General features: G+C 42.3%; 1 protein-coding gene across 1 annotated transcript in view; it reads right to left on the reverse strand.

Moving 5' to 3' along the window:
• Window positions 1-7,268, reverse strand: part of FAM13B (family with sequence similarity 13 member B) — a 45,927-nt gene extending 38,659 nt beyond the window's left edge. The window contains exon 1 of the mRNA XM_062501998.1: window positions 7,244-7,268. The gene's annotated coding sequence lies outside the window, so the exon portion shown is untranslated. The remainder of the gene's footprint in view (window positions 1-7,243) is intronic.
• Window positions 7,269-10,257: the final 2,989 nt, after the last annotated feature.

Consider the following 10,257-nt stretch of genomic DNA (forward strand, 5'->3'; position numbering starts at 1 on the left):
ACACATTATTTAAAAATTTTTGGTTTGCTTTTTTTATTAAGGCAAGTTCCTCATAGAGTCTGCTGGGAAAACAACATCATGAGCTTCATTTCTGCCATCATAATAGCATTCACTTATCTTGGCAACTCAAGAAGTATTTACACCCACACATGAAATGCCACTAAAAACCCCACAGAATACATGGCTAACTGTTAATATTTGAGGAATACACATGAAAATTTAAACTTACATTTAGTTCAGCTTTTACATTAATGACTGAAGTACAAATAATATACAGACATAATTTTAAATTATAGTCCTCAGGGTTCCACCACCTTTCCTTAAAACAAAGGAATGAAGCAACAAGTAAAAATAAACAAAGAAAGGCTGTAAACTGAAACCCTGCCATAGGAATGAAAACATTAATTCTGCTTGTAGAATGTCTGCCACAAGTCTCAACTATTTAAGCAGTTATTTCATTTGCTTGTTTGATGTAGCAAGAAATTTGAATTGTCTCTGAAGCCAAACCCAAAGCTAACATTGACTGCTGTTTTCTTAATATATATTTTTAATATATTATTTTGTGGCATTAGCAAACATCACCAGTGAATATTTTTTAACACATAAAAGGAAAAACTGACTAAGATTTTTAGAAAGGAAAAGAAGCAACAAAATGGCCTGTCCCTGCTTCTCTGGAAATACACCTCAAGTTTTCTGTTTTTTTCAGCCTGCAGTGCTGTGACCCTGTGAACCACCACATGCCTGCAAACTGGGTCCTAACAGATCACATACACATCCTCCAGTACAAAGAGGATCAATACTCCTTGTCTGGAACAATTATTTACAAATAGATTTCCACAAAACACATTAGTGTCTCAAAGTTTTTGATTTCTTCCTCTATATTTGATCAAGAAAAATAGTGTATTATGTTACTTATATGGCTTACAGCTAGATAAAACCTGTGATGTCGCCCTGAATGCCCACAGCAAACATACTGTTAAATCCAAATAAATAATTGATTTTTTGGCTAAGTTTGAAATTATGGAAGTTTAAACATATTTTCTAAGAAGAGTTTCTAAATTATGGCCAAAACTTAAGACACAGATTCCAAGCTGGACTCACAGGAACTCTCCTCATGTACTCATCTCCTCATGACATCACCCAGAGCCAGCTGCCAGGCTGAGCAGGAGCAAGAAGGCTTCCCTGGGAGACTTTTGTGTCCCAGCTCACCACGGAACACACAGAGCTATTCGGCAACTGCTGAACTACATTGATTTATGTTTCCAAAAAACAGCAACCAGCACTCTCGTTCTCACTCTTAAAAGTTTTGTTGAGTTAAAAGGAAACTGGTTTTTTTTGTAATGTTATGTTCGAACTGTAACAATTAACACTGACTGATTTTTATGCCATTTGTACACGCAAATTACTGTGAGCATTCCCAATGGATGAACTGCTTTTGGGTGAAAGAGCTTTTGCTCGTCTGATTTTCAGCTTTTGTTCAGCTAACAAGTAAAAAGAGAGTATTTTGCTTGTTTGAAATAATCCAGTCAAAATTGAAAAGACAGCCAGGTTGGGGAGGGGACATGGTTTGGAATAAATTTATACAAAAGACAGACTGAAATAAACTCCACAAACAGAACTCTACCACAAACCCAGGACACAGAAAAGGACAAATCTGTCTCAAGAGTACAGTAAAAGACATGCAGAGATGTGCCAGTGCTTGACCAGACACAGAACATCCTCCATGTAAGAAGAATAATCACATTTAAGTACTCATTAATACATCTGAGTAGTCAAAACAGTAATTATTTTAAATAAAAGCTTTTAAACCAGCAAGATTAGCTCAAAATAGACTCTTAAAGCAAGATTTCCTCTTTTTGACTCAGTGAAATCAGCTATCAAGAGGTATTTTAATCACAAGTCTAGACCGGCAAATCAAACAACTGGGCTCAGTTATTATTTTAAATTTAATAAGCTGATCTTCTTAAGAACACAATCCCAACTCCCATTAAGGCATACTGTTTGAAATTAGGTATAACTACAAAATTTAACTTGCAGTGTTGAAGGAATCCATGTTAGAATAAATACCTTCTCAAGCAGATGTGACTTTCCTGCTCCCTCCATTTCTCATTATGGTTCCTACCTCTTTACTGCTCTTTTTGCTTTCTGGTTAAGTAGGAATGAGAAGGAAACCATCTGACTGCAGTTTTGAACACAATCACAAAAGGAATCAGCAGAAGCATCAACACCAGCTCTTTAATTAATGAACTGTTTGCCTGTGTATGCCTTCACATGTATACTCACACACACATTAAACCTCAACTCTGTTAAGCAGAAATTTTTTTTTTTTCAGCACTTCTTGGGATAGCCTCAAAAAAAACCCCCCACTCAACTGACAAAATACTGGTTATACTGACAAAGCAACTAGAAGCACAAAAAACACAACATAAGATTTAGTGGAATGTAATTCTAATGCAATTTTTGTTTCCTGGGAATGTGGCAACAAGCCTTCTAATCTACAAATTAGAACAATTTAAATTAAGCCTTTATGTCCTTTCCATGCAAGAAAGAAACAAAACACCTCATGAAAGCTCCTCTGGAAGAGATATAACTAAAACTAATACAATTTTGGATGTTCTGGGTTTTTTTAATTTACAAGTCAAGAAACCATAATGCTGATTAGTATTTCTTTTCCTGCCATTAAAGTTTAGTCTACGATTTCAGTTGACAGAACCTGATCACACTGTCTCTGCAAAAGCCCATCGTTCATGATCCTTCATGAGAGACAGATCCTACCTATCAGAAAAACCCCAAATACAGTGACTGATTCAAGCAACGTTCAAAAAAGATTTTCTGTACTTTCAAAGAACAAGCTGAGAGACAACCAAAATGTTAGCTAGTTTTGATATGCAAAAAGAATGTTTTGTATTCACTTACTAGATAAAATCCAAAGGCTTTTTAACAGCATTACAGTAACTTCTAATCCTCCAACTACATTGTAGCAAGAAAATAAAACCATCAGCGATACCAGAAAAAGTAGATGTTTGCTCAGTGCCTCACACCCACCACCACATACTGCCAGATTTTTTCTCATCTGCTGCTGCCAATGCACATGTGCAGAATTCTAAAGAAACTTCCTGCTCACACAGATCCCATCACACTCTTAACAACAGTAGTTAATAAATAAAAAGGCTTTTGTATCTTGTGTAACAGCTAATTATATTCATCCTACTCGCCACCCCCCACTGCAAAGCTCTACTCCACCAACCACACACATCTCGTTGTCCCTGCACCAGATAATGCAGAACTTCGGTGCCATGGCATTATAAAAGTACAGTAAAGTAACAGACAGGAAGAAATTATCAGCAAAACTATGCAACTTGCAAGCTTCATGTTATAAAACCAAAGCAGTTTAACAATTGCCACTGCTGTTAAAACAGACTCTGGAATAGAAGTCAAGCTATCTTGGCGACACCAAAAAAGCAAACTATAAATATATAATGCATTTAATTCATTATACATAAGTTATCCTATTACATACATTTATCATCAGTTTGTTCCTCCCCTCCCAAGCAGGTAAGCAGAAATACACACTGGAACTCAGCAGATTACAAAATGGTTACACAGCCCCTTCACTATCAAAACACTGCCTCTGTCAGAACCTTGAGCACGTGCTACCAAAATAAAGGACAGGCTCAGCAACCCCACTGCTGGAGAAAAGCATTTCAATGAAGAGTTCAAAGCTGCAGCAATGAGTCTCTGAATTTCAAGAGATGGGGAAAGAAAAAGAAGCCCCCCCCCCCAAAAAAAAATTCTGGTACTGAGGTCTCCCATCAAAACTTCATTATGACTAAATTTGAAGATGCCACCAGAAATCATAAGGTTAAGAATTACATTACAGACTAAAATTAACTAACCTGATTACATTTCTAGAGTGCCAAGAAACAAAAGATTTCATTAAATGTAAAGTTCAGCAGAAAGGGGAGGAAACCTTTCAAACACACACACTTTAAAAAAGGGTATAAAGGAAGAAAGAATCACATTCGTAACATTCCAACTCTCACCTTTTCTGTTTTGTCCATGTATTATTATCCTACACAGCTGAGCACAAATTTTAATCTTAACACACTGCAGGGAGCACTGAACAGAAGAGACACATGAGGAGAGCTGCCAGCGAGACTGGAACCTGGACAATCAGTGCAGGGTTCCCACCAGATACAGGGCTCAGTTCCAGCAGATGCCCCACCCAAATGTCCTTAGAAATGTCCAAACACTGAAGAAAATAAAAACCATTTAAACCTCTCTATAGGAAAAAGCCTCTGCAACTGCAGTCTTTGTTACAAGCTTTGAACACAAACATAAAGCCCTATCTCTATTTTAAGCTTGTTTGGCATATTTTTCTTTCTTTTTTTTTTTTTAAAGACAAATATACAGGATTTCACACATTTACAGGGGAAAGACCACAAGAGTAGAACTGCTTGTTATTACCACAATAGAATTATTTTCACTAATCAGAATATGGGCCTGCAAAATATTACCCACTTCTTGCAGTGAATGACTCCACCCATATGTTGCAAACAGGTTTTGACCTTCTAAACTATGTTTTTAAGACTTCAAAACAAATCAACTCTACAGAAAAAAAAAAAAGCCTGTTAGAAGATGCAGTAACAAATACATTATGTTTCAGGGTGCAATAATTCACAGAATTCGCTCGAACTCACTGAACTTCCACAAATCTCAACAGCTGGCTATCAAGCCAGTAGAAACTGTGAACATAAATCTGAATTTACCAAAGCCTTAAGACAGCTAGTCATTCTCAAACAAAATTTTTCCAGGTAAAATCTCTCACCTTACAGAAAAAAAAACAGTCATCAGTATGGAATGGCTCAATTATACTAACTTTCCAGGGAGCAATATAAAATTCTTGTATTCTCTGCTTGAACCCAATTTTGACAAGAGACAGGGAGCCCCTCTGCTGAAAAACTGATAGAGCCATCACTTTACAAACTGCATGACAAGTAACAATCTCTTCTGTAGCCCTACACAGAAGATTTAATATTCCTTCACTTCTCTACCTCCTCCTCCTATGTTCTGGATAAAGTGTTACTTTTCAGTTCTTAAATAACATTCCTCACATCTGAAATTATCAATAAATATACAACTAGGCCTGCAATGCAAGGAAAAAAGTTTAAAAAGTTTGCCATCCTTCATACTTACAGATGCAAATGATCAATTGCTCTGCATGTAGTTAATTCACTCCTACCTAAATGGCCACTAGATTTTTGTGTGCTATTATGGCAGTAAAATTAACCAAGTGCTACACAATGAATTAGAGGACAACTTGAAGCATTCTCTGACCGACATCACTTCCTCTTCCATGTAGCTGCAGCTTCTTTTGTGGGGGATGGGGAAAAAAAAGAATCACCACACACACACAGAGAAAACCAACCAAACTGACAAACAAAAAATCCTCAGACTTGTCAGGTTTTACTCACTTTCCAATGAGCCCTGGAAAGGGACATCACTGCTCAGCTGTAACATTTGACCAGAAATCAAAAGGCTGAGTATTAGAAAAGGAGAAAACCCTATCCCATAAAGCCTTCCCACACAGCAAGCAGGGACCCCCAGAACTTTCTGATGTCTGTTTCAAACACACAGAGTATTTCTTCAGCCTCACCTGCTTTTGCAAACATGCCATTATGTACACTAGAAAGCAATGCTTTAGTGCTTGCACAGTCTCAGGGTACGAGCCACACATGACAAATGTTAAATTAAGTCTTTTAATGAGCTGGGAGAAGATCCTCCAGTGTTCCAAGCTTCCAAGCAACACAAAAATTAAGTGCCCAAACTAACACAGAGCAGATAAAAAGTATTATTTGCCAAATTCAGATGTTTTGATGTGTTGCCCATGTCAAAATCTTCAAGCATTAAAAGTTACCAGGAGCATCTCTGAGTCATCTTCCTTAAAAGTAACCATGGGACTCTACTTGATTGATTTTTCTAAAACAATATTGTACATTTCCAGTTTCATGCTTTAAAAACATTGAGGTATTTCACTCCTTATTGTTACATAGTCAGACAAGGAAAGAATCCCTATGGAGCCAAACAATGTATAAAATACAGACAAAGATTAAAAGATATTCTAAACATCTTCAAGTCTATGCAACAAAGAACACATGAAGCAATTTACTAGCAATGAGCAGCAAAAATGAAAAAAAAAAGGAAAGAAAAACCAAAATAGCTAAACTGCTTATAATACAGGCCAACAAATCAGCTTTCTATTTTTTTATACTGCAGATTAAACTGCATGGAAGACAGAAAAACTTCCAACCTAAATGCTAATCCAGTTTAACAATTTGTTCTAAATTCACAAGCTAACAATTCCATCCCTGAGGACATGCAGAAATATATGCAAAAAAAGCACAAAAAAAACCCCTGTGTACATTTTTATAGATTCACTTTTTTTTTTTAAGGCAACAGTTTTACGTGGTATTTACTTTCTTTATCTGTTACCTCTTTTCCCCATCTAGAGACTGGCAGCAGTAAGAAATTTTGTAAAAATTTCTTAAAATAAAGCCAGACCAAGGAACTTGAGAATAAGATAGCTGTGCATTAAAAGCTGGCGTTGTAGTATATGACGGCAGGTTTTCTGTTGTTGGGTTTTGTTGTTTTTTTTCTAAACTTTGAAAGAGCAGCCTAACACTGGGACATCTCATATTAAAGCAACTTTTTGATAGCACTAAACATTTCCACTCAAATATCCAAATCCGTAAGGAGCGTCCACGGGAACAATGGGAACCCACACCAGCAAACCCCTCGGAAGATACATTCGGTCACAGGCTGGCGCGTTAAGTCCATGACCCAGCGTTCTTAATGCCAGGGCTACCTTCGTGATCCCAGGCGATTTAGTGACTGCCCTTCTTTCCACTTCTGGGACCAACCTCGCTGTCAGGGAGCTGCGAGGCTGATGCTGTCAGCGCGCCAAGCCCCGTGGCAAGGGGCAGCAGGCTCTGTGGGAGTAGGGAACAGCCTGGCCACAACTCCCGGAGGAGCCGAGCTGTCAACGCCGCACGCGAGGTCCCACCGGCACCAGCCCGGGAGACGCTCCCGCCTCCTGACAGCTCCCTGCGAGCGGCTCCGGCGACTCGGCAGGAGGAAGTTCCCGCGCCGCGCTCGGCGCCGGTGCCAGAAGGTTCCTGAAGCCTGACGTGACACCGAGCGGCCCGAGCGGGGACCCCACGCGCATGCGCCCCGCGCCCCTCACCGTTGCCGGGTGACTCGCCCTCCCCGCCGTCCTCAGCACCACCAGCAGGTTCCTCCGCCTCTTCCTACCCCGGGGGCCGGCGCGGGCCTCTCCTCGCCGCTCCGCTCTCCTTGAAGCCCTCCTCCGCCGGCCGCTGCCCGCGCCGTGTGCCGCGGCCGCCGCGCTGCCGGACCCGGCGCCGTCCGTGCCCTCACAGCCGCTCCGAGCCGCGAGCGGGGGTCCCCGACGGCAGCGGCGGCGACGGGCGGAAGTGACGCGCTGACTGACAGGTGCAGAGCGCGCGCCCCCCGCCCGCCTCCCCTCGGGGGTCACGTGCCGCGGGGCGGGGCGGGCGCTGAGGGAGGGTGGGGCTCGCGCCCTGAGGCGATGGAGGCCGGGGGCGCCCCGGAATGAGCGGTTTCCTAATGTTCTCACCCGCGTGGTAACTCAGCCACCCGCCCGCCTTGGCCTGTGCGGGCTCGGAGTCACAGAGTCAAATAGCTTGGGGACGACCTCTGAGCTCGTCGGGTCCAACCTTGCACCGAACATCACCGTGTCCACGACAACGGAACACCGAGTGCTGCGGCCGGTGTTTCCTTAAACACTTCCCTGGGCAGCCCGTTCCAATGTCTGATCACCCTTTCTGTGAAGAAATTTCTCTTCATGTCCAACCTAAGCCTCCTCTGATGCAGTGTGACACTCTCCTCTTTTCCTGGGGTGCCCAGAGAGTGACCACGGCCAGTAGTGGCACCGTACAGGTTTGTACCCTGCTGGCTTTGGTTGGACGTGAGGAGAAACTTCTTCACAGAAAAGGTGATCAGACACTGGAACGAGCTGCCCGAGAAGGTGGAGGTGTTACCATCCCCGGAGCTGTTTCAGAGAAACCTGGATGAGGCACTCAATGCCACGGCCTGGTTGACATGGGTTGGACTCAGCGATCTCAGAGGTCTTTTATGGTGTAACTGATTCTGAGAGTCCAGTTTTGCTTTTCTCGTAACCATATTAAAATATTTCCTGTGAATTTTCTGAACTGAAGCATCAAGAGCAATCACTGCCAAACATTTCCCAAATGTAAGCGCACCAGAAGTAATGAAGTGCCCTTTGACAAAGAGCTAATGCATTTTGAAACACAAAATTTAGCACCCTTAAAGTAAGTTAGCATAAGTTAGAGAGGAGATGCAAGCTTACACCCGAAGTGTTAAAACCAGTGCCTGGCAGTCTGTTGGTTCCCACATGCCATGCTGAAACTACAACAGCTTTTTCTGTCATGCAGTGCCAGCAGCCATAGGTGGTGGGTTTAATAAGGCATTTAAGGGAACTTGGATTTAGTTAGTAAAAATCCTCTCAGGAAAAGCTGGTTTTTTCCCCCATGAAAAATTAACAATATATGAAAGAAGGGAAAAAATTACACAAGCAGGATGGGATTAATTGAAACCTCTGTATTTTCAATAGCTGGGAGGATTTTGTTTCAGGTTTTCCAGCGCAGATTCTAAATTTTATCTAGAGATACATTTTTAAGACTCATTAAAAGGTTTTGCATTTAGAATCCAAAGAAGGGAGAGTCACAATCCCACAGTAAATTAACTTGGGTTTAATCAGATCTAAAACTCTGTTTTCCTGCTGGAAGATTTGGTGTCATTAGGAGGTATCGCCCAAACCCAATAAAATGCGTAGGGTTGGGGAAAATGGCCTCTCAGGAGGTCTCTGTGTGCTGTCCATCTGTTTCCACAGCAGACTTCTCCACTTGAACCACTAATAAAATTTCCTCGCATCAGGATGAGGTTTCTGAATTCGTATTTTGTATACATAGCCATGTTCTTTCTGATTCATTTAGCCTCATCAACAACAATAAAGATACTGAATCAGAACAAGCTGGCAATTTTGTTGATGAAACATGGGAAAGAGTGGGCTCCAGCTGGCTCTTCAGCAGATACATTGGCCAATTGACAGGAATGAAACTGCAAGAAACCTGACACAGAAAGCACACAAGGTGAGGAGACAGACAGAAGAGGCAGGCAGGCAGGCAGGTAGGCAGGCACGGCACGGCACGGCACGGCACAGCACAGCACCTGTTTGCTGGTTTTGAGTCCAAGACAGTGGCTTCTCTCCTCTGAACTGGCTCTGAATATGGCATTTCATGCCAGCTTATCCTACCTCCTTTCAAAGGCTTCCAAGGCTCCTTGCAGGGGGCAGACATATGCAGTCCCAGGCTGCCATTTTAGGTGTTTCTGCTCACTTTGTGATTGTTGCTGTCTACTTGAAAGGTTGAGGACAGCCCAGGAGTCACAGAGTTGGAAGTGACCCATAAGCATAAAGTCCAACTATCTGCTCCTCACAGGACTGTCTAAAGCTAAACCATGTGACTAAGAGCATTGTCCAGATGCTCCCTGAACTCTGTCAGGCTTGGCGCTGTGACCAATTCCCTGAGGAGTCTTTTCCAGGGGCAAACCACCCTCTTAGTGAAGAATCTTTTCCTAATGTCCAGCCCGAACTTCCCCTGACACAACTTCACTCCATTTTCTCAGGTTCTATGACTGGTCATCAAAGAGAAGATCAGCATCTCCCCTTGCCTTTACAGAAGCTGCAGGGTGTGACATGAGCCACCCTCTGTCTCCTCATCTCTCCCCTCTCCTCATTCAGCATTTGCTGAAAAATTGCAGTGAGCTAATCTGCTCTTTGTAAGACTTTCCCTTGAAGCTTTTCACCATCTTAGGTTCTGTCTGGCTGTTGTCTAGAGGCAACAGCCTAAGGAGTGGCTGCATGATTACAGCCCCAAAATTCAGCCGCTGAAAGCATCTGCCTCTCAGATCTCACTTCTAAACATCACAATAGAGCAATGTCCATTAGCTGTTCCCACTGCATTTTCCACTGTCTCAGGCACACCTGAATTGTGAAGGCAGCATTTCACATTCTTCCCCCTTGAGTGCTGTGCAGGCTGTGGAGCTCCCTCAGCCTTGTTTCCCTGCTCCAAACCCACAAGCACATTCAGAGCAGGGGTTGTGCAGGGCAGGCTGCAGTCCTACCATGTGAAACAG

This window comes from Cinclus cinclus, chromosome 14 (genome assembly GCF_963662255.1).
Source record: "Cinclus cinclus chromosome 14, bCinCin1.1, whole genome shotgun sequence".
Taxonomy (NCBI): domain Eukaryota; kingdom Metazoa; phylum Chordata; class Aves; order Passeriformes; family Cinclidae; genus Cinclus; species Cinclus cinclus.